The following is a 24,125-nucleotide window of genomic DNA, read 5'->3' as shown; positions in this document are numbered from 1 at the left end:
TGTTTGTATTCATTGGTGGATGGTCGGCCTGCAGTCATTATTGGGCAGTCAGTGTTTGTATTCATTGGTGGATGGTCGGCCTGTGGTCATTATTGGGCAGTCAGTGTTTGTATTCATTGGTGGAAGGTTGGCGTGCAGTCATTATTGGTCAGTCAGTGTTTGTATTCATTGGTGGATAGTCGGTGTGCAGTCATTATTGAGCAGTCAGTGTTTGTATTCATTGGTGGATGGTTGGCATGCAGTCATTATTGGGCAGTCAGTGTTTGTATTCATTGGTGGATGGTCGGCGTGCAGTCATTATTGAGCAATCAGTGTTTGTATTCATTGGTGGATAGTCGGCGTGCAGTCATTATTGAGCAGTCAGTGTTTGTATTCATTGGTGGATGGTCGGCGTGCAGAGCCATTATTGGGCAGTCAGTGTTTGTATTCATTGGTGGAAGGTGGGCATGCAGGGGCGTAACAAATGCCCCCGCAGCCCCTGCGGTACGGGGGCCCCTGAGCTCTAGGGGCACCCTAAGTGCACTGTACACTACACTTACACTCACAGACGCGGCACCGCCTGTGGCTTGAGCGTGCTGTTCCAGCAAGCCTGGGGCTTGCAGCAGTCTGCTGGAAGCCTCACCCAACTGCTTGCTACAATGTATCATTATTGAGCTTTTCAATCCCTGCGGCGCAGCCTCTGACTATCAGCCTGACGTCATTGCTGCGGATGTCATATCCTGCTGTTGGAGCGCGGCCCGCGCGAGGAGTTTGTTTTGCGAGCCTTACGGCGGCTGGCTAGTTTGAGGCAGTGCTGCGGAGAAGCGCTGCAAATAATCATGGCGCAGGCCACGGCGCTCTCAGCGCTGCCTGCTGCAGCTCTCACTGGCCCGGACCACCCCCTGCTATCAGCTGTTATTACCTGCTCTTCCCCGCTTCATTACCTATATAACCGCATTACCGCAATTGGGTGCTGAGATAATTCAGTCTGTCACAGGACGTCCCTGTAGGAGTCAGGAGAGCTGAGCGGCCTGGATGACTATCACTGGAGGCGGACTGGGGCTAGGCGGCAAACTGAAATTGCTACGGCCTGCGGTGACTCAAGGCCTGAGTGAATCTGTCTGCAACCAGCCTTGCAGACCACGGTCGCTGCCCTCCATTATGGAGCGCTGAAAGCGGAAGGCAAGAATTGGATAAGAGGGTTAAAAGCCGTTATGGGAGTCTGGCAGCTAACCTGCTGCCAAAAAGTGTCCAGGGCCTCGTCAGCAGGCACTTGACCCATGATGGTAAGAGAACTTTTTCATTTACATTGTGAAAGTACATACTGAGATGTGTTAACATCGAGCTTTGCGAGGGAAAGGTTGGTGTTTTTCCCGAATATAGGTCCCGTACAGTGACTGCTTCCTAAATTAATTTAAAGCAAGATCTGTTTTATATTTAATTAGCTCCTCTGCATATCCATTCACAATCCTGCAGCACTGTCGCGCTGCAAATAGTAACATGCATTAGTGTCGTTGAGCAACATAATTTGAAAAGTCATTGTTTTTAAATACATACGCAAAAACTATTTAAGACAATGCACGCTATATTTTATTGCATTGTATGTAAATGGACCTGTGTTACAATCAGGGCCTTATCCCATACACTGAAGGCACATATCTCTTTTCAGCTATTTAATGGGCATATTGTGACAGGTGATAAACTCTGTGATCTTTCTCATATGCAAGGACATCTACACCCTTTAAATAAGTGAATGCTTTTCTACTAATCAACATTTCTATATTGTATTGATTGATGTGATTTATGGCAGCGACTCTGGACTGCCCCTTTGAATCTCCAGACTGACTTTGAGTATGACTGGCATCGCTGTACCTACTGTCCACAGTGCACGCACAACACAGATCATCTGATGCTGTGAACCTGCACACCCCTTTTGTTGCCTGTGTCAAACTTTAACCAGTTCTCTTTTGGTCTGTCAGCATCTGCCATATGTTTGGATCCTCTCATAAGGGGACATATCGTTTTACACACAACAGCGCCCTGGCTGGCAGTAATCCACATATGCCCCAGCCTCACTCTCCTGAGCCTTGCCTGGTGCAGAGTGTCTGTGGTCACTGTCCGATCAGGTCAAAAGGGCACTAGGTTAGTTCCCTTCCATTTCCGGTGCTTTGCAGCTGTTTTAAGATCTCCTTAGAGTTTCACATTGCTCAAATAGGTGTAATTTCTGATATTTTTAAGTTTCCCTCTTCTACATTGCTTGATTTTGCTCGGTAGAAAGTGTCACTCATAATCCTTGAAATGTCACTCATAATTACACTGAAATTATGAAAATATCACACATAGCAATCGGAAACCTTGGCAGCTATTAGACAGGGTCCGTCTGAACTCTGGGACCTAGTGTTAAAGTTAACTTGTCGCTCAATGCTTGCTCATATATTACAAGGTGCATGCACCAGGAGCCCTGGTAGCAAAAATTATATTTCTGAAATCTTTTGATATCGATTCCGCGCAAGAAGCTCCAAGTTACCCCGAAGCCCCCTGTGTGCCACTCACGGCAGAAACCCTTTTTAGCCAAATGTACTTAGTATAACACTGCGCCTGGCGGCTAGTTCTATGTCTTGTAGCGCGAGGAAATATGTCACTTAAATACCACACCATATGCATTTTAGGGAAGCATGCTGAGCCAGCACACGGCGCAGCTGTGTGGTCTTCAGCCTCAGGGTGGGGCATCAGGTGGGCAGGGGCCAGGGTTGGGCTGACTGAATTGTCATGCGCAGTCAGTGTGAACTGTACGTGCGGACTGGACATACACGGACCCACGACTACAGGGCTAAGCATGTTACCTGCCAGGGAAGCACAGACACAGGTTGCAATGCTCGCTCTTAGTCTGACTGTGCTGGAAAAGCACTGACCCCGGTGTCCTGTCCTGTAGAAGCCCGACCATCTCTCGGCCCCGGCTTCTGATTTCTCTTGCGGCAGCGGCGCACGCGCCACCGTCCTCGGCTGCACGGGCGCGAGGTGCTGACGTCACGTCTGTTGATTTGCTGAGCGCTGCGCGGAGCTCGTGCAGATACAGAGCGGGCACTGCGAACCACACAGAGCGGTGCGGAGGCATGGGGAGTTGGCAGCACGGACAACTTGCCCACGCCGGTGAGTGAGGGAGAGGGGTTCCGAGGGTCCCACTCCTGGGAACGCTTATTCCTTGCTCCGGGAGGAGCGAGATCACTCTCAACCTGCACTTACCTCAAAATGCACGGGACACTTTTAACCTGCATCAAGTGCACTTACCCCTGCCTGCATCAGGCGTACTAACTACAACTTGCACAGAGAGAAATCACATCACCTGAATTACGCCCATTTACACTGCAGATGTGATGGGGCTTTTGCCTGCATCTATGACACTTACAATTACAACACGAATTCTGGACGGAGGAATTGGTCTCATCTTGCATCTTGGGGCACTTACGGCACTAGGCATATTTGTTGTAATTCAGCTTTTAACTGTTCCTGGGGCTTTGGCATTCACTAGTTACGCCCCTCACACTGTGACAGTTACAACATAGGAGCTAGTATGACAGCGCCAAGGGGACTTATTAGCAACATGTACAAGAGCCATGTACGTCCAACTGCAGCCCCTTGAACATATGCCCTGACCCCACCTCACCTTGGGGGTTAAATATAGCACTGGAGCACTTGAAGATCCTGTACTGAGCACTTGCTTCGCTCTGTACCAGGGACATTTACGTCAACATAAAGCCCCGCCATTTGATGTCCCCAGGGCAAATATCGTATCGGAGCAGTTGCAGAACCTTGTATTGGGTGCTTAACTCACCCTGCTCCAAGGGCATTTACATCATCTTGCAGGCTGCAGCCCCTCTGGGATAAATACAGTATCGGAGCGCGTGCACAAGGTGCACGTTAAGCAACACCCACCGTACACACCCGGGGACAGTGACAGCATCGGAGCACTTACCGCACCTTGCACTCGTGGCACTTTACGCATTCTCCAGCTCCTTCGCCTCATGGCACTTGGGGCAGCCGTAATGCCGGGTCACTTATTACAGTTGGCACTTCTCGCTCCCCTGGACATCTCACGCTCTGGTGCCGGGGGTCGCGGGGGTTTACGGTGTCAGAATTTACGTGAATCTTATCCTGGTACATGTGCAGGCGGATGCACCGACACCACGTTCGCAATGGCACTTATTGCAGTAGGTACTTTGTTGAAACACAGTGAGGGCAATTATGGTGTCTGGGCGCTTTGGTGCCACCGAAGGATGGAGAGGATAAAGTAGTAGCCTTCACGGGGTGCAGATGCAGCAATTAAGCCAAACTACACTGCAAGGAGCAGAGGGGCTTACTGTTCCACAATTTACCACAAAAGCAAACTGCATTATCGGCGATTTTGCAGCAACAGTATCCTGCCTCAGTCATTTTCAGCAGCTGCACTTCCTCTATGTCTTCCACAGTGAGGGGTGTGTGCCCTAAAATTACCAAGGAGTGCCCCCAAAACCCCAGAGAATGCCTGCCTCCAGCACTCACAGAAACTTCCCCTGTTTCGTTAAGTGTCAGGTTCTTGCAGGAGGAGCGCTCACACCAACCTGCAGCATGAGTACTTGACTGTGCTTGCAAGAGTGGGCACAAGGGCGCTGCTCCAGGCACTTACACAACTTGTAGCATAAGATGCCCTACCAGTCAGAACTTCGCAGCACACTTCATCGGGAAGCTTGGGGCAACCTGCACTTGCAGCAGTGGCACTTAGAGCAGTTTTTACCGCTGCATTTACAGTACTTGTGTCAGCTGAGCACCTGTTGCATCAGGTGCCTCCTATGGCGCGTGGGCACCTGCAGCTGCCCTCGTACACTGTGTAGAGCCCCCACCCAACACAACCCTTCAGGTGTCCTACATATGCACCATGGGAGCGTGAAAGCTGGATAACCTTGTAAAACAACACGTGTGGTGCGCGCTGAGTGAAACAATCCCAAGATAACGTGGTTACTCTGTAACGTTCGCGCTGGGATTAAGAGTGCAGATAGAGCGGTTTAAACATGAGAAGCGATGATTAGCGCCAAAATTAGCTGATGAGCATCCTGTATGTTCGCCGTATAACCTGCATGGCCAGACACCTGTCATCACTCATTATGATCACGTCTGCCGAGGATTGTATAAACAAACCTCCGTGCACTTATTTTGACGTGCACTCACACACAAGACACTCTTTGTGTTTAAGGAGCGAGATATATATATATTTTTTTACATCTCTGTTTGTAAGAGGGTGACATTTCACATGCCATGCACATTACGTCGGGTGGGGGGCACAGCTCATTTGTATGGCCATAAAGACCCTGTAAAAAAGCCCCGCAGACCCTTCTCATGGCCCTCCGTGACTCCCATGTGAGATACAGATTAGTGATAACTAATTGATGTACGGCGGTAGGTGGTGGGCCGCACTGCCAGGGGGGTCCTCATTGTGCTTTGCAGGAGGCCCCCTCATGTTTTGTTACGCCACTGTGGGCGTGCAGTTATTATTGGGCAGCCAGTGTTTGTATTCATTGGTGGATGGTCGGCGTGCAGTCATTACTGTGCAGTCAGTGTTTGTATTCATTGGTGGATGGTCGGCCTGTAGTCATTATTGGGCAGTCAGTGTTTGTATTCATTGGTGGATGGTCGGCGTGCAGTCATTATTGGGCAGTCAGTGTTTGTATTCATTGGTGGATGGTCGGCGTGCAGAGCCATTATTGGGCAGTCAGTGTTTGTATTCACTGGTGGATGGTCAGCGTGCAGAGCCATTATTCGGCAGTCAGTGTTTGTATTCATTGGTAGATGGTTGGCCTGTAGTCATTATTGGGCAGTCAGTGTTTGTATCCATTGGTGGATGGTCAGCGTGCATAGCCATTATTGGGCAGTCAGTGTTTGTATCCATTGGTGGATGGTCAGCGTGCATAGCCATTATTGGGCAGTCAGTGTTTGTATTCATTGGTGGATGGTCAGCGTGCAGAGCCATTATTGGGCAGTCAGTGTTTGTATTCATTGGTGGATGGTCAGCGTGCAGAGTCATTATTCGGCAGTCAGTGTTTGTTTTCATTGGTGGATGGTTGGCCTGCAGTCGTCATTGGTTAGTCAGCGTTCCTACTGGTTACTTGGTCTGCACCCTTGGTATTGTAGTCAGGCTGCCCGCCGGCATGTTAATCGGAGCTCGGGTCCCTGTGCACGCACTGGCAGTCATTCCTCACTTCCAGGACGCAGTGGAGGGAATATTAGTGAATCAGCTGGTATTTGCTATCGACAAAGGATGGGTTTGCAGGGTTAACTGGTCTTCAGGGTGAGGGCTGACTGAAGGTAGTAATGACAGCTAAGCTACAGAATTTTCTCAACTCATCACCAGTTCAGTTGTGGTCTGGCCAAGGAGAAAGAGGCTTTGACCCAAAGTGCAGTCTCCCCTTGGTTTGTGTCTCTGTCATTGAACTCATTCACAAACAGTAGATTTGGGGCATTAATCTGCTTTTCTGGATGTCACAGGGTAAGTTGGTCGTTTACCAATGAGATTTGGTGTAGTTAATGAGATTCAGATGTTTATCGCTTAGTATTAGCACATGAAGCCTGTCAGTTGCCTCTCTCAAGTTGAGGGAGGCCCAGACTGACTGCTGGTAGTCACTGCAATTGGAAAAACATGTTCCCCATAAATACCATGGAAACCTTAGCCTGACATTCCAGTAATGTTCCAGTAATCCAAGGATGTTCTTTTTCAGAACCACTCATATTTAGGTATTGCCAACGACAGCACATGCGCTGTTGCTTGCAAGAATGTTTTTGTACCTACGGGGGGGGGGGGGGGGGGGGGTTGGGGGGGGTTGGAGCCTAGGCATTGCTTGCCATTGGTTGGCTTCTTCATCACTCTCATTTCCTTGCTTCTCTGTGGTCAGCACATGCCAGTTTTACTTCCTTTTCATGTGTTTGTCCCTCCCCTGGTGCATGGCTCAACTACTGCTTCCTTACCCAGTGTCTTTCCATGGCTCTCCCTTTTGGAGATACTTTTTAATTTTAGTTACAGCACACCGTAAGAGTGCTTGTGTTTGCAGGCTGTCTCCACCCCTCCCACCCCGCTCGGCTGATTGCCCACTTCTATCCTGCATTGTTGATTGCCGACATTATTGATTCCCTACTTACCCCACCCAGCATTGTTTTGCTTTGTCCCAACTCTCTTTGGCTTCTGTGTTCCTTTGCCCCTGCGCTCCCATACCGCCGTCTGTGTCACTTTTCCCCTCTCTCTCTACCTGCCACCCGTGCAGGTTTGCCCCCACCCGTCTGCATTGCCCCAGGACCTTTCATTTAAAAAGCGCTATGAAGCAGACACCGCTGGCTGTGACATATTGCCTTTTCTTCTCCTCCACCAGCCATCCGTGTTGCATCCCCCCTTCTCGACGTATTGCCTGCTGCCTTACTCTACCTCCAGCAAAATAAAAAATAAAATAGGTCTAGGAGAAAGCTATTAACTTTGACAATGGTTTTTTAGCAATGTTGTACAGCAGCGTGGCTGCTATGCAGCATGACAGAAAGTTAAAAAATAAACGCAATGACGATGTGCTGGCTGTGTCACACTGTTGTGTTGTTACTTTTAGCCACACTGTTGTACAACACGGCGAAAAACAAATTTTGCACAGCCAAAAGAGCTAGACTTCTTGGCTTTGCAAATGCTTGTTTATAAAAATTCACAGATGGGAGGCTGACATGCTGCAGCACGTGGTGATGGTTCAGGGTGTCTAAAGATGAACAAAGGCTTGCTCTGACTTCAAATCTACTCTGCGGTGTGGGTTTGAACCTCTTTGAACCCTTTCTGCTCTGCTAATCATTGACAAATGTTCTCCAGCCTGGCAGGGCTAGCAGTGATCCGGCTGTTGCAAAATGGAGAGGAGTTCAGAGAGGCCGGTGCTTTCGAAGGCTGGAAGGACGGGGGGGTGGGGCTGAGTCAAGTCACGTGACTGGCTCTTACACGTGACTGATCCTCCTCAGCTCCAGGCCATCACTTCCTGGCTCCCCTTCAGCACAGACCTTTCGCCCAGTAACATTCCTCAAACTCAAACTGAGTAAAGCTGGGGTTGCCTTGACTAAAGAGGTACCCTCTTTTTATCGTCTTGGGGACACTTTGGGGCATAATTATGAGAGAGTTGCGTCACGTTTGTACCATGCAACGTGGTACATGTATGAAGCAAACCTCTAAGCCAGATTTTTGTAGTCATGCAAGTCACTTTGTGTGGCTCTGAGTGGCTTTAAAAGTCTGGAATAATGCAACGCAGCGCAGCGTAAATCGCTGCGTTGCGCTACTCTTCCCTGGGAAGGCGTTCCATTGGCGTTGTGGTGGGTATACCCATGCAACTCCCATGAATTTTGATGCAGCCCCAGATTTACAAGAACTTGCAAACCTGGGGATGCGCCAACATCTTACACCTTCCCAGGGGAGGCGTAACAAGAAGAAATAGCTCTATTTCTCCTCGTTTTATTCTCTTTCTGTGTGTGATGCATTCTGCAGCATGCATAGAAAAGGAAATAGGCCTCCCATGGTGCAATGGTGCATGCTTTGGTGCTAGGCTGCCAGCGCATGGGAAAGGACAGGAATGAGCCGTATTGACTGAAATATGGCACACATGTGCCCTTTCCCTGTCACGCAGTGCAGCGTTGCTGCGCTGCACTACCTTGCTGCACTGCACTGCATGACGTGGCCATAAATATGGCCCTTTGTCTCTATGGAGTTTCCTTTTCACAAACTGATGCCGTGAATTACTAAGACAGACCAAGGTGCTGCAGCGGGATATTGAGACCACTGTGAAGTGAAAGTAAATGAGATACAGGCGATGATCTGGGCTCTTAGGGCCAAGGTGGTGTTGAGAGTTATTTGGATACAGGCAATGCCGTGGTTCACCGAGACCACCATAACACTGAGAGCCCTTGAGATAGAGGGTAACATTGAGGGTCCTTGAGATACAGATAATGCTGTGGGTTACTGAGTGCATGGTAACACTGAGGGTCGTTGAGATACAGATAATGCTGTGGGTTACTGAGACCATGGTAACAGCGAGAGTTCTTGTGATACAGGGTAACATTAAGAGTCCTTGAGATACAGACAATGTCGTGTGTCACTGAGTCCACGGTAACAACGAGAGTTCTTGAGTTACAGATAATGCTGTGGGTTACTGAGTGCATTGTAACACTGAGGGTCGTTGAGATACAGATAATGCTGTGGGTTACTGAGACCATGGTAACATTGAGAGCCCTTGAGATACAGGGTAACATTGAGAGTCCTTGAGATACAGACAATGTCGTGTGTCACTGAGTCCACGGTAACAACGAGAGTTCTTGAGATACAGACAATGCTGTGGGTTACTGAGTGCATGTTAACACTGTGGGCCGTTGAGATAACAGATAATGCTTGGTTTACTGAAACCATGGTAACAGCGAGAGTCCTTGAGATATAGGGTAACATCGAGAGTCCTTGTTGTACACTGTAACACTGAGAGCCCTTGAGATACAGACAATGCCGTGTGTCACTGAGTCCATGGTAACAACGAGAGTCCTTGAGATACAGACAATGCTGTGGGTTACTGAGTGCATATTAACACTGTGGGTCGTTGAGATACAGATAATGCTTAGCTTACTGGACCATGGTAACAGCGAAAGTCCTTGAGATACAGGGTAACATCGAGAGTCCTTGATGTACACGGTAACATTGAGAGCCCTTGCGATACAGACAATGCCGTGTGTCACTGAGTCCACGGTAACATTGAGGGTCCTTGAGATACAGATAATGCCGTGGGTTACTGAGACCACAGTAACGACAAGAGTCCTTGAGATACAGGCAATGCTGTGGATTACTGATACCACTGTAACACTGAGAGTCCTCGAGATACAGACAATTCTGTGGGTTACTGAGACCACGGTAACATTGAAACAGTGGTCTGTGGTAACCCAGATGGGCATCCGTGACAATGATGGTGGAGCATTGCCTATGGGGTGTACATGCTTGTATGAAACTGGCTCTGTATATACTATACCAAAGTGAGGACAGAGTCCAGTGGAACCCCAAAGGTATGCAGAGGCTGAAGTAGATAGCACCTTACTGTCTATTTGTGGTAGTGTGGGCGAGCAGTAAGGCTTAATCAGAGGACAGTGTTAAGCATTTGTTGTGCACACTCAGGCAGCAAATGATATCACACACTCAAAGACTGAACTCAGTCCAATTTGTTTGTATAAAAAATATTACTTAGTTCTATTTTTTTCTAGAACCAAGCAAGCATGACACAGGTAAGTGTAAATGGTACTTTTCAAGGCAGGTTGAACAATACAAGCAAGCTGAATGAAAGTGTCTTTGTTACAGGTTGGTAAATCTTTTCACTGAAGTGGAAGTAATGGTTAGATTACTTTTGATTACTTTACAGATTACTTTATGGATTACTTTTTCTACTCAGTGTGATATAATCCTAGATATCACACTGGGACATTTCCTAGAGAACATGTAAGTAAAGCAACTCAACACAAAACAATTTTCAAGGAAAAAGAGTCAACATATTCCTATGGAGAAAATATGGTTCTCAGTTAACAGGTAAGTACGTGGTTGTGGGAGTTGGTATTCTGGGGTAAGAACAAGGGTTCCCCCAGGGTCAAGAATGCACTCTTTTTACACCCTCAGCGGCACTAGGGCGGCCGGGTGCAGAGGGCTGAGGCCCAATGTTATCCAATGGGGAATAGGGGGCCTCCGGTTGGTGACTGCTCACGAGCAGGCCCCAAGGTTGTGGGAGCAAAGCTCCTGGGGTTAGGCGCAGGGCAAAGGGGAATCTGAGTTAGCACCCAAAGTACACCGGCAGTGATGGCTGGGTGCAGGGTGCTAGTATGGCGCCGGGTGCCCTATTGATTTCAATGGGGATTCTCCGGTGCAAGAAAGACTGCAGGCTCAGGGTTGAAGATCTTCTAGAGGTGACTACCGTATGGAGAGGTAAGTTAGGATGCCTGAGGATGCTTGGACATCGTCAGATGAGCCACCCAAGGCCGTGGGACGTCCGGTGCAGGGTGTCTTTAGGCGTCTGGTTTTTCTTACCAGCTCTGGTCGAGGTCGGGGGATCCTGCAGCAAGAGGCTGCAGGCTTCGCTTGGAGATTCGAGGCAGGTCAGAGATCACCAGATCAGAGGTCAGGATTGCCGGGGAGACCTCCTCGTAGTGTTGGGCCTCTTGAACTCGGGCCGTTGGCGTCGGGTGCAGTGTGGTGCAGATTCGCGAATTTGGCCGGAGCCAGAGTCTGTGGGAGATACAGTCTTTCTCTTGGAAGGCAGGGCAGGTCCTCGGGGTTCTTGAGGCTGTTGGCTGTGGGACACACAAGGATTTTGCTGGAGCAGGTTCAAGGTGGGGACATGCCGGTATGGCTGGGGCCAAGTCAGTGAGCATCCTCCTTCTTAGTTTCAGCATGGGTTCTTCGGTCCTTCTACTTCTCTTCTGCTTGTCGATTCTTGTCTGAGGAGGGAAGGTTCAGGGGTGCCCCTAAACACTAGATTTAGGAGCGTTACAGGTTAAAGACAGGGACCAATGGGTCAGTTCCCTAGGGTGGGTACACCCCCTATTATGCCACTCTCCAGTAGGAGGAGGGCATATTCCTCACTCTGGTTGGCTGGGTCCCCCCATCTGCAAGATGGCGGGAACTGGGAGTTGTGCTTCACCTCGCCTCCCACACATGAGGTGTGGGGTTGGCAAAGGTGGGCACAGCTCCCTTCCTCACTTGGTTTTCCCGCCGATTCTCCTGCCTAAAGTGGGGTCAGAACCGGTGGGGTCCAGTTGCTAGAAGCAGCAAAGGACTGGGTGGCTCACAACGTTGGCAAGCCTTTGTAGCTATCCCTTCGTGGGACCTGCCTAACCTGGGAGAGGAGGCTTGCCACTTCGTCGAGAATGTGCGTTGATTCAGACCCCGGAGAGCAGCAGGCTCTCGACCCAGGGGTCCAGAAACATGTCTGGTGGTGGCAGCTGGCGTGCAGCCACTCAGCCTGGACACTAGTGTTAGGTGGTTTTTAAGGGGCATTTCTAAGATGCTCTCTGAGTGTATTTTTCATTAAATCCCACACCAGCATCAGTGTGAGTTTAATGTGCTGAGAAGTTTGATATTAAACTTCCCAGTTTTCAGTAAAGCCAGTATGGGGCTGTGGAGTTCATAATGACAAACTCCCAGCACCATGTACTCATAATGGCATTACTGCACTTACAATGTCTAAGAATGGACTTAGACACTGTAGGGGCACCTGTACCCTCACCACTGGTATAGTGCACCCAGCTAGAGGGGTGGCTGACCTATGCCAGGGCAGTGGGTTGTAGGCATGGCACACAGGGATGTGTGCCATGTCGATTCTTCACTTTGTTCTGCACCAAAACACGCAGCCTGCAATGGCAGTGTGTGTGTGTCAGGGTACAGGGCCTCGTAGGGTGGCCCAATAAGTGCTGCAGCCCTTAGAGGCCTTCCCCGGCCACAGTGCCCTTGGTACCTGTGGTACCAATTGTAAAGGACTGACCTGTGGCCAAAGAGTGCCAAGTGGGTTTTGTTTTTAATGCAGTTTAGGGAAAGAACATAGGCCCTGGGTACCTGTTTGGCAGGAAACCAGGGCACCTTCAGTCAAAGTACATCAGCAGTTTAACAAAAAGTGTGGGCAACCATGCAAAAAGTGGGCACTTTCGTACAATGCTACACACCTCAAACTATTCCTAACCTTGCTGAGGGTCTCACCAGCGGCTACAGTGGTCGAGTATCATCATTCGGGTCAGCTTAGAGTGCATGAGTGATTTCGTCCCAAGCTCCCCGTCACATTGCCACAGGTTCCACCTCTGCCCATTGAGTCATACCAGCCTGCCAGTGTGAAGGCTCGGGAAGTATAGCCGCTTTCCACCTCATCACCATCATGATCTAGCCAACCACTGCGCCAAATCGATGAAGTGGCTGGCGACCCCTCCAGCCTGTTGCCACCTATAGAGACCCAAGACACAACTGTCTGCGTTGTTCAGGCTCTGCCGACCCGTTACTCTTAAGATTGTCGAGCACATGGTGTCCCGACAGGCTCTTGCAAGGGGCAGTTCCAAAACATATGTAAGAGATCTGTGTGAGGAGCTGGGCAAGGAGGGCAGGCAGGTGGTAGTACCCGCAGTGTAAATTCAGTGGAGTCCCGACGGTATCAGATAGGCCCTGTGGAGGATATTATGTTGAGTATATTGAAATCAGGAATTACGTGAGACCTTTCGTGTGTGCTCTTTGCCATTCTTGGGGAGCCAACAGATGCTCCAGGTCCTGCTCCCATTTACGCCGCAAGTCAGCCAGGGGGTCAGTGGTCCTGTCCAGAATGACTCTTGCAATCCAGGGTAGAAGCAGCTTTGTGGTGCCTGATGAAAAAAGTGTTTGGGTTGGCGGATGTATGAGGGAGGGCTCGCTTACTGTGACTCCCCAAATGCATTCTAACTCAAGGACAATGCACTTGTTTGTAAACAACTAACCTGCCGGAAGGCCGGTCTGCTCTGACAATAAGTCAAAAGGGATTAGGTTGCCATCTTGGAATAAATCACCCAGTCTGCCCAGTCCCACCGATTCCCACATTTCTATTCCATCCCTGCCCTCAGAACTTTATCATTGACCATAGTGGTATTTACGGCTTACAAGGAATCCCCCCTGGTGAGACTCGCATTACAATATAGGTGATGCTGTGTGTTTTTGAGACCAAGGAAATGTTGTGTTATGAAGGTACTGGTTATGCTGTGGGGTGTTGAGACCACAGTGCTTTACAAGGTTATTGATTCCCTGGTGTTATGGTAGGTTATGGAGACCTCGTTGTTGTAGTCGTTTATTGAGACCTGGGTGTTGTAATAGTTTAGTGAGACCTGGGTGTTGTAGTAGTTTATTGAGACCTTGTTGTTGTAGTAGTTTATTGAGACCTGGGTGTTGTAATAGTTTATTGAGACCTAGGTGTTGTAATAGTTTATTGAGACCTGGGTGTTGTAGTAGTTTATTGACACCTGGGTGTTGTAGTAGTTTATTGAGACCTGGTGTTGTCGTAGTTTATTGAGACATGGGTGTTGTAGCAGGATATTGAGTCCCAGGTTATTGAGTCCCAGGTTATTGAGTCCTAGGTGTTGTAGTAGGTTATTGAGACCAAGTGTTGCAACAGATTATTGAGTCCCAGGTTATTGAGTCCCAGGTTATTAAGTCCCAGTTTATTGAGTCCTAGGTGTTGTTGTAGTAGATTATTGAGACCCAATGTTTTAACCGATTATCGACTCCCAGGTTATCAGTCCCATGTGTTGTATTCAGTTATTGAGTCCAAGGGGCATATTAGCGGCACTTTTTTGACGGTAAAGCGGCGATATTTTTATCTCACTATTAGCAAGCTGCAGCAAACGGGCCTTAGCGCCATTTTTTTGGCGATAGCGGCACGTTTTTTATCTCAAAGCTTGTTAGCGATATTTATCGCTAATTACATGCAAAGTAGGCGTTCCCGTGCAAAAAGGCACGCAAACACCACTACTCCATATTATCAAGGGGTTCCTTGAAATCCTGAAGAGCCAAAAAACTGGCTCTAACTGCAGTTAGAGCCAGTTACTTAAGATCAGAAAATAGCTGGTCTTAAAAGTGGTGATAAAACTTGGGCCCATATCTCTGTAGGTTTTGACGCTGGCCAGCGCTGCAAGCAATGTTGCAGCGCTGCCCTGCGACAAAACTACAGTGCAGGAATGCGCACAATCAATAAGATAGTGCGCATACCTTTGCCCCAGTCATGAAAAGTGTTGCTGCGCTGCGACAAGACAGCGTTGCAACACTTCTTGTTAAAGATTGCAGGAATCTGTTAGTATGAGCAAAAAGCCATTTTGTACTTGGCAGCCATTTTAGTTAGCTATGTGCTAGCCATTTGCTGTTTCCCTCTTCCAGAGCCTCGCACATGCTCAGAAGGGCCTAGCTAGTAGAATGCACCTGCTCCTAGTGTAGAACTGTCAGGCTGTTCTAACTGATGTCAGCAACTCCTTACTCCTCCTGATTGTTGACTGTGCATTTTCTGTATGACCATATATGTGTGTAATTCTTCTCATGTGTTCTTGTACTGCCTTCTTTTGAGCCCCTGTGTGGGTATATAAGGCCCCTATTCTCTGTACTCCTTAGAATGCCTCCTACAGTGACTTGAGGGTACTGTGTGACGCAATCTCCCTCGTGTGAGGTTTAATAAATGCATTGTTTTTATATTACAGCTTCTGTGCCAATCTCTTCTTTGTTGGTTTAAAATGACCAGGTGTATCAGTGAAACCCCTGAGAAGGTTTCTATTTCTGCAATTGGCTGAGCCCCAATTGAAGAAATAGAAACCTCATCAGAGAAGTGGCTATCCAAGGGAGTGGTCTTGATGGGAGACAGGAATCTACTGAGGAGGACAGAACAGGACCCTATTAAGGAGGTATCCTGCACAGAGATTCTCTGTCTCTGCAGCCCAGTATATTCCTGGTCTTCCTGATTTGACTCCTCCAAATGTTTACCACTCCTGACTGAGATCCTTTTTGGCGTGAGTATTCTAAAAATGACCGTTAGGTCACTCAGAACTTGCCATTGAGAGGTTGGAGATTTTGTGCTTGGTAAGGTCGTTTGTTGCAACGCTTTTTGGAATTATATGGAAATTGGCCAATATTTGAAATTTGGAAATATGTAAATTGCAATTTATGTAGGCTGATAATGAGAAACTTTTGAAAACTTGAACGGCACACTTTGAGTTAAGTGATACTTTGTGTATAATATTGTATATGCTGCAATATTCTAGGCATGCCTGTTCTTAGCACACATCATAGAATGTGTTGCTTTCTTGGAGGTACCATTATGGAACGTGTATGGAATCAGCCTGCTCCCCTAGAGGGGATACTTAAATAGGTTTAGGTATAAAAATGTATTTCTTCCTTGGTGACTAGTACCCCAAGGAACTAAATATGTACATAAAAAGGATCCTGGTCTGTGCACTTAGTAACATTCATAAGTGGTGATATGTAGAACAATTTATGGTGTTCTGCCAGCCAAAACTAGCAAATTTGGAGTATTTTGGCTTCTTGAAAATGAAACAGTCTTTGGGCTGTTTTTGAACTACTTTTGAGAGTTTTTCTTGTAAATATGACTTACAATTAATATTTACAAATGGTTTGGTTTCAGTACAGTCTGTGGGCTGTCTTTTGTTTCTGTCCTAAATGTTGATTTGTGGGTTAATTGTGTGTTTAAATGTCTATGTGGTTTGTCATTGGCGGTATTTGTGTGAGTAAGTAGCGATTGCGCTCTTTGTGTAAGAACGGCTAGCCTTAAGTGCGCTCTATTGTGTGTTCTGAGTGTATGACCCCCTTCTGAAAATGTCTGGAATGAGCTCAAATGTGTTTTTTTGTCATCATTCTGTTATGCAAAATATAATTAAAATAAAATATATTTAAAAATAATCCAGCAATGAATTATGTAATATATGCTAAATAGCTGCACGCTATCATTACAATTGACAAAGTAAGACATTATACATGTGTGCAAATTGCCACAATGCTAAAGATAAAATTAGAATTCACAATCAATAGGAATAAAATAGGCATCATAGAAAGGAAGAAAAAACAAAACTGTGGGTTTTGCAATAATTTGGACTAAGATACAAATGTCACAGCATTTATCATTATGTATTAGGTATTAAAAGGCATTCACAGCATCTGAGTGAGTTGGTTGTTGTTCAACTAAACACACATTACAGAACGATAGGTTTGTGCTGGCTTGAAGGGCGTGAGAATTCGACACCTACTGATCACAAGCAACAGCCGTGTCAATAGCACATGGCTATTTCTGACTGCAGGGTACAGAGGGGAAAATGCTGAGTCACCTAGATTTTAAGTCAGTGTAAACCTGGTATAAAGGCCTGCAGTAGAGACTGCTGTATTAAAAGTTAGAAATACAGTTTCATTATTTTGGATAACAGAGAAAAAATAAGAAGGGATTTCCTTTCTTAATGCCTTTTTACATAAGCACATCCGTGGTTTTGATGTTAAATAATAACTGTCCTTTAAAAAGTGGCGCAGATTTTTTCATGTTTCAAGTAAGGCTTCTGTGCTTAGCGTTATAAATGAATGAGTTTAAATATGATAGGAAAGGAATGACGCTTGCTTTTCATATGTGCAACCATTAAAAGGGTTGAAGTTATAAAAAAAAAAAAAAGGGGGAAGTTTGATTATATAAAAAACATGTTATTAAAAATAGGTGCATTAAATTAGTTTTTTAATCTTTATAATGCCTAATAATAATACTGTGAAATCCTAGCACTAAAGTTGAATTTAAGCAGCGTTTTACAGCAATAGGGGCAACTAAAATGAAAAATGTCACTTCACCCAGGCGTACAAAACTCATTTTTATAGGGTGTACCTTATACATTTCTGATTCCCCATCTCTGGGATATGTAGAGGACATTCTGGGGATGACTAATATGCCAAACAATTGTAGGATATTCATTTTTAAGTGCCCCAAACACCAAAGTCGAAATTGGGCAAAATTCACAATTTAAAAGCAGTTCTGCAACTCAGAGCAGCTTTCAAACTGCTCTTAGGCTTCAGTAAATGCACACATTTAAGTAGAACACAAGTAGCTGACGTCTATACTGCTAGACCTGCACTCCTCACACTGTTTACAAATGTAAATAAATATAAAAATTCAGCAGAAGTTATTCTCTTACCGCTAAATTACTGGAAAACAGGAATAACAGGACTGCTTTTCAGCTGTAATTCTTCATAGTCACTTTGAATTGAAAAATCGCATGGAACGCCTTGCACACAAAATAGGACAGCTGGTAAAGGGTTAAAGGTCGAGTTCTACATTTAGAAGCCTAGCAGGGCTCAGAGCAAGGTTTGTTTTGACACTTCTACCTCTGAAACGTTTTGGAATACGAGATGGCAGCGCAGGGAGAGAAAGAAGTTTTGCTTACTTTTTGGGGAAAAAGCAAGTTTTTGTGCACTCATATGAACAGAGGGAAATATAATGGTATATTTGAACTCTGATTAAGGGAATGCTTCTGCCATGTATATAGCACTAATGCTTTTAGGGCTGAGTTAAGGAGGTAATGGGATTTAGTTTGAATTCATGTGCCCTCATGTTACAAATAATATACTTGCTAAAGGAATTGAAGTTTGGTTATTAATGTTTTCTAGCTAGCTACATGTGCTATTTATCTCCTACAAGTGTATTTGTGCTCAGCTGCCACAGATAGAAGTGGATAGTGTCGACAGAAGTAAAACCTGTTTCAGGTTTTCCTATTGTCGAAATGGGGGAAGGAGGCTAGCTCCTCTACAAATTAAGGGTAGGCAAATGTTTTCTCTCTTTTTTTCCTAATCTCTTTTGAGCCTGTCTAAGCTGTCTGTGAAACAGCCATGAGGCATTTAATTGGCTATTCAGTAATACTGTTTTACAAATTGTTTGCAATAATAAAATGAATAAATAAATATGCTATGTTACTGCCCATCCTGTCTGATGAAATTATGAAAGGATGAGTAGTCTAGATTGCTGTTCCCTAATTTGATCTTTAAGGGGAACTAAGATGTGGGTAGTTTTGTTCTAAAATTCTCAGGTGATAACACCATTATTGTTTATGTTATTCTCATGCTACATACAGTTTTGCAAGAGCATTGCTAGTCTGTGTAAATAAACTGACAGTCCTTATTAGAGCTGATGTTGCATAGTTTGGATCATGAAAAGTAGAATGCAGAAAAGACGCCCATGTGATCCTTAGCAAACATTTTTGATGAAAATATTGTTTTATAGGAGTTTGTTTGTCACAACATGTTCTGCTAGAGAAATGTATGTACCCACTATGTTGAAGTTTCTAGTTCTTTATGTAATAAGAATCCCGGTTAAATTAGCAGTTTTAGATTTTCCTGCTGCACCTATAACATGAGAGCATGGTCCTAAGGGTACAATGTAGGTGCTTTTATTAAGAGAAATCATTTTAGAAGTATCTGCAGTCCTGTACAAGTAATGCAAAGTCTATGAGTAAAAGTGTAGAACATTTCCTTTTTTCTTGAGTGTCTTCAGATGAATAATACAGGAATACACAGGTGTAAGGATTTAGAGAAGGTCTGTATTGTTTTTCTCTTTTCCTCAGAAGTGAGTAAATGAACACAGACTTCCTTAGCTGCTTCAAATAGAGTAATAGGTCCAGGTTTTTTTTTACTCTCAGATAGATGAAGTGGTTCTTGGGTGCCTTGCTAAAATATGGGGCGCACCGGGACTAGGAAGTATTCTGAGAATATCCTCTGTTGATAGATTATTTGTATGCTTTGTCTAAAGACCTTTTGTTCTGTCCACCAATAGATATTTGCTGCCTTACAACCATTGCCAGAGGGGCCCGGACATCAGATCCAGCTTGGGAGTCAGCGCCAGTCCAGCTTGAAGCCAAGGTGAAGGTAACCAGCACAGGCGTTGCTGGCAACTAGGACCTCAGTGAAGGTAGAAGGCCGGAAGCACTGGGACGTGAAGTGTGTACCCCTGCCACTGTCTTGGGCGAAAGACGGGGTCACAAATCAGAAAGGAGAAATCGTGGATCAAGTTTTTGATGCCCAGCTGAGAGTCACAGACCGACCAGAACGGCAAGGTTGTTTTTGCGTGAGGTGACCCCCTTTGAAATAAGGGTTGCTTCAGGCACTTCAGCATCACGCTCCTGAATGCTGGCTGTAAAGCCTGCACCTTTGTTTGGTGATCAAGAGATACCTGGGCACACTGGATACAATCTGTGGCCCCAACGAAAGAACAGTGTGCCAGCAGAGCAATACAGGAGTTAGGGAAGGACTTGAGTTCTGGGTACAGGTGCTGTGTCTCTGGTGCCTGTTAGATTGAAGTGAAGAAAACTGGTTCACTGCCTGAGACACTGGACAGGATCGCTGAGGGCATTTACCCCGGAAGGTGAATGCCCTATCCTGAAAGAAGAAACTTTTCCCTTGAAGCTGGGCCGTGATTCCTGAGTTGCGAGTTGTGCAGCTCCACCGTGGGAACAACAAGAGCCTGCCTGTGAGGCTCAAACGGACACAGGGAGAAGACTCCCCTCTGGCTGGTTGTACAGCGGCTTCAATTTCCTAAGGACTTCTTTTTTGCTTGTAATGTACCCTTTTGGACGTCCCATTTTTGAGGAGAAGCAGTCCTTTGCGGCTCCTCGTCCTAATTCTCATGGCCCTGTGTGGTTCTCCTGGTCCCCTGGAACCGGGATTGTTTTTGTAATAATATGTCTGACTGCTTTAATATTTGCATTAGGAATAATGTTTATTCTGCGAGAGAAAAGTTCATCTGAGCAGTTGACAAATGTTACTTTACCCTTTCCTTGACTATAATGATTGATACTCTAGCCCTCAGAAAAAGAACACTGGAAAAGTCTATTGAAAATGTTTGTTTACATAGAATTGAACTAGATGGTTCTAGGATTTGATTTCTGCTTAGGGGTGAAAAATATTGGTAGTTCTGCTATCTGTATGACCCAATGCTCTGTTCCCTTTGTACTCCTGCTTATACCTTATACATGCCCACTTAACAATACTTAGAATGAGAAATGCCCACCTAGCAATGGATTATGATATTGATGAATTTATGTAAATTAATGTGCAAAATATTTTCTATGTTCCTACTAGATCATAGGGATGTCTTTAGCTCATGCTAAGAGGACCATCTGTTAAAGATTGCAGGAATCTGTTACCATGAGCTGAAAGCCATTTTGTACTTGGCAGCCATTTTAGTTAGCTATGTGCTAGCCATTTGCATTCTCCCTCTTGAAAGAACCTCGCACATGTTCAGAAAGGCCTAGCTAGTAGAATGCACCTGCTCCTAGTATAGAACTGTCAGGCTGTTCTAACTGATGTCAGCAACTCATTACTCCTCCTACTTGTTGACTGTGCATTTTCTGTATGACCATCTATGTGTGTAACTCTTCTCATGTGTACTTGTACCGCCTTCTTTTGAGCCCCTGTGTGGGTATATAAGGCCCCTGTTCTCTTACTCCTTAGAATGCCTCCTACAGTGACTTGAGGGTACTGTGTGACGCAATCTCCCTTATGTGAGGTTTAATAAATGCATTGTTTTTATATTACAGCTTCTGTGCCAATCTCTTCTTTGTTGGTTTAAAAGGACCAGGTGTATCAGTGAAACCCCTGAGAAGGTTTCTATTTCTTCATTCTCACTACGCCCTTCTTGCAACGATATGCTGTAATCACTATGACAGCGCTCCATGACGCAAGTAATGACAGATACGTCAGGAATCCTGACATATCTGCCTGTGCTGAAGTCACGCATTGCTGCAATTGTGTCACAACCATGACGCAACTCCAGCAATGCATGGGGCCAGCCTATCCCTGTGGCACTGCCTCACCCTCATGTCTGCCATCAGGCAGGCGGAAGGTACTGACGCAGTGCTGATCATGAGGGGTGCCCGAATGTCGGCGTTGCTGGAGATCCATCGGTGGTGGTTGTTCGCTGCGGTGTCATCATTTGGAAGCATTGGTGGAGTGTTGGTGCGGAGGGAGTTGACGAGATGTTCTTCGCTGGCCTTGATCCAGGTGCAAGGGGGTTCAATGATGGCGGTGGCGTCTGGTGGGCAAGCTGAAGACACATGATGTTACCAATGATGGTCGGTCCAGGAGAGTCCGGTGTTGTGGCTGTAGTTGAAGTACCCGTGGCGGAGGTGACGTGCTCGACTGTGCGTCCTGCTATGTGGCTTGTTGAGGTGACTTGCTGCTTGCGTCTGTTGTAGGGGACCTTCCCCAGGAGGGGGTGGTGTCCTGGTCACTGAGGTTATCTAGGTGGAACTGGAGTTCACCAAGTAGGATGTTGTCGGTGGATGGGAGACCCTGGGATGCAATGAGGTCTACACTGGTATTGGAGAATGGGGGGCCAAGGCCCAGGGGACCTGCACATGAGGGTGCCGCAGAGGATGTTCTTGGGCTTGGTCCGGATCTGGGAGCTGACGTGGTCCATGGTCACCCTTGGCACATTAGAGTGCGTTGTCAGTCGGAGAGTGCCTCTGTAGGAGACGGCAATGCCTACTCCTTGATGGTCGGCGTGCTCCTTGCGGGTGATACTGCAGCCGTCAGTGATGGTGAAGGCGATGTCCGGCATGGAGCAGAGGTTGGTCCTGGCAGGCGAGGTGGCGTCCAGGGTTTATGGCTGGCGTCGTAGCGGTGGAGTGTCCAAGAGGAATGATCCTTGGAGGTGAGCGTGGTCCAGGGGCAGACGGACGCAAATGGCGGAACCTATGCGTTGCCTTTGGTACGGGAGACAACCATTACAACGCAGGCAGTACATCGTTAACAATGCAACTCCGACAACGCGGGTGCCTTAACATCGCATTTGATCACAACACATTGTGAGGTCAGTAATGGGGTAATTTTAACCCCTTCGACGCTTATGACGGAACGGTTCCGTCATGCACGTCGGTTGGGCTGTGCTTATGACGGAACCGTTCCGGCATGGCCCCGCCCGCGCTCAGAACCTTCAGCACTGCGCGGAAATCCGCGCAGCGCTGAAGGGGTTAAGATTCTCAGGTGTGTATGGGTTTTGGGGTAAAATTAGAAAATGTATGTTTTTTTGGGGGTAAAATATGAAAAATGGGGTGAATTTTGGGGTAAATTATGAAAAATTGGGTGTTTCTTGGGGTAAAATATGAACAATGGGGTGAATTTTGGTGTAAGATATGAAAATGGGGTGAATTTTGGGGTAAAATATGAAAAATAGGCTGTTTGGGTAATATATGAAAAATTGGGTGTTTTTTGGGGTACAATATGAAAAATGGGGTGAATTTTGGGGAAAACTAAGAAAAGTAGGGTGTTTTTTGGGGTAATATATGAAAAATGGGAGTGTTTTGGGGGTAAAACATGAAAAATGGGGTGAATTTTGGGGTAAAATATGAAAAATTTGGTGTATTTTGGGGTAAAATATGAAAAATTGTGTGTGCATTTGTCTCAAATGTAATTTTTGTGTGTGTTTTGGGGTTCAAAAAAGGAATTCCAGGGTTTACGCTTGGGTTTGTGGTGCAAAGGTTTGATTTTGGGTTGCACTCACTGAACTTGGAACAGTAATCTTTATGTCCCCGCTATGCAACACCCACTCTACTGTTGCAATATGCCTAGTTTTAGTATGCATTGAAATGCAATGTGAGGTGGTAAACGCCGGAAATAACACTGGATGGTGCTTGGATGTGGGGATGTGTGTGTGAGCGTGTGTTGTTAAAAATTTATTGAGGGAAGTCTTACCTCGAAGCCTTGTCCTGTGTCTTTGTAGCTCCTCATCTCCTGCGTCTGCTTCCAGGAAAAGGAAGTAGGCAGCCAGGCTCCCTCCCCTGAGTCAATCACAATGCTGCGATTCAGCAGTGGGATTGGTAATCGGCAACGGGACAAGTAATGCAGCCAGGGGCCGGAGGGGTAGCCAAGTTCTCCATGCAGGCTGTAATGCAGCCTGCATTGTGAACAGGGAAGTGCGCATGACTGCTTTGGGTGGCCTGAGTGGGCTGACCAAACAGTCATTGCACACTTGACTGGGCATGCCAATCTGCCCATGCCCTGCTCCGTGTTTGGAGCAGTCCTACCCACCCTCCCTCCCCCTGAGGATACATAGCATGATTACATCAGTTAGTTATCCCTTGTTTTAAACTTTTGATCTGTTTTTTGGGCTTCTCGGAGCCCGCACTTCCCGCTTCTTGCCGCTGCTGCCCCTGTGGCCCCGCACCCCTGTCCTCGCCCATTGCCTCCTCCCAGCTGATCATTCCTCCTCCCTCCCCATCTAAATGGCAGACACTGCGAGTTTGCCCAGTGGACGTGCGCCTCTGGTGAGCAGAAGGTGCGCCTCAACCAAGCCCGTCTGCGCTCGTCCGTGACCCGACCGCAACCAGCGCCAGGAACCCTGGATCTCGGGCCACCCACTGCTACAACACAGCCACCATCCACGCACTCAACCCCGGAAAAGTCAGAGACTACCAAAAGGTCTCACCAAACACAACCCACTGCCAGTTCTACTGCCTCCACTTTCGCCAGACCTTAACCACCACCCCGGACTCCAACACAGCCAATGCCAGCACCAGTGACACCCTAATATGCATCCTCCTCAACGTGCGCTCCGTGCACAAACACG

At 46.8% G+C, this 24,125-nt stretch overlaps 1 long non-coding RNA gene and 1 pseudogene across 1 annotated transcript; one reads left to right on the top strand and one right to left on the bottom strand.

Moving 5' to 3' along the window:
- Nucleotides 1–2,366: 2,366 nt before the first annotated feature.
- Nucleotides 2,367–2,548, bottom strand: LOC146797327 (U11 spliceosomal RNA; annotated as a pseudogene).
- Nucleotides 2,549–2,811: 263 nt separating this feature from the next.
- LOC146797326 (uncharacterized) lies at nt 2,812–21,095 on the top strand. The gene is made up of 2 exons (XR_014968470.1): nt 2,812–3,129; nt 19,335–21,095. It is a non-coding gene; the product is annotated as an uncharacterized LOC146797326 (long non-coding RNA).
- The last annotated feature ends 3,030 nt before the right edge of the window (nt 21,096–24,125 follow it).

This window comes from Triturus cristatus, chromosome 9, assembly GCF_964204655.1.
Source record: "Triturus cristatus chromosome 9, aTriCri1.1, whole genome shotgun sequence".
NCBI lineage: Eukaryota > Metazoa > Chordata > Amphibia > Caudata > Salamandridae > Triturus > Triturus cristatus.
Note: the sequence above shows the minus strand (reverse complement) of the source record. Positions and strands in the feature narration are given on the sequence as shown.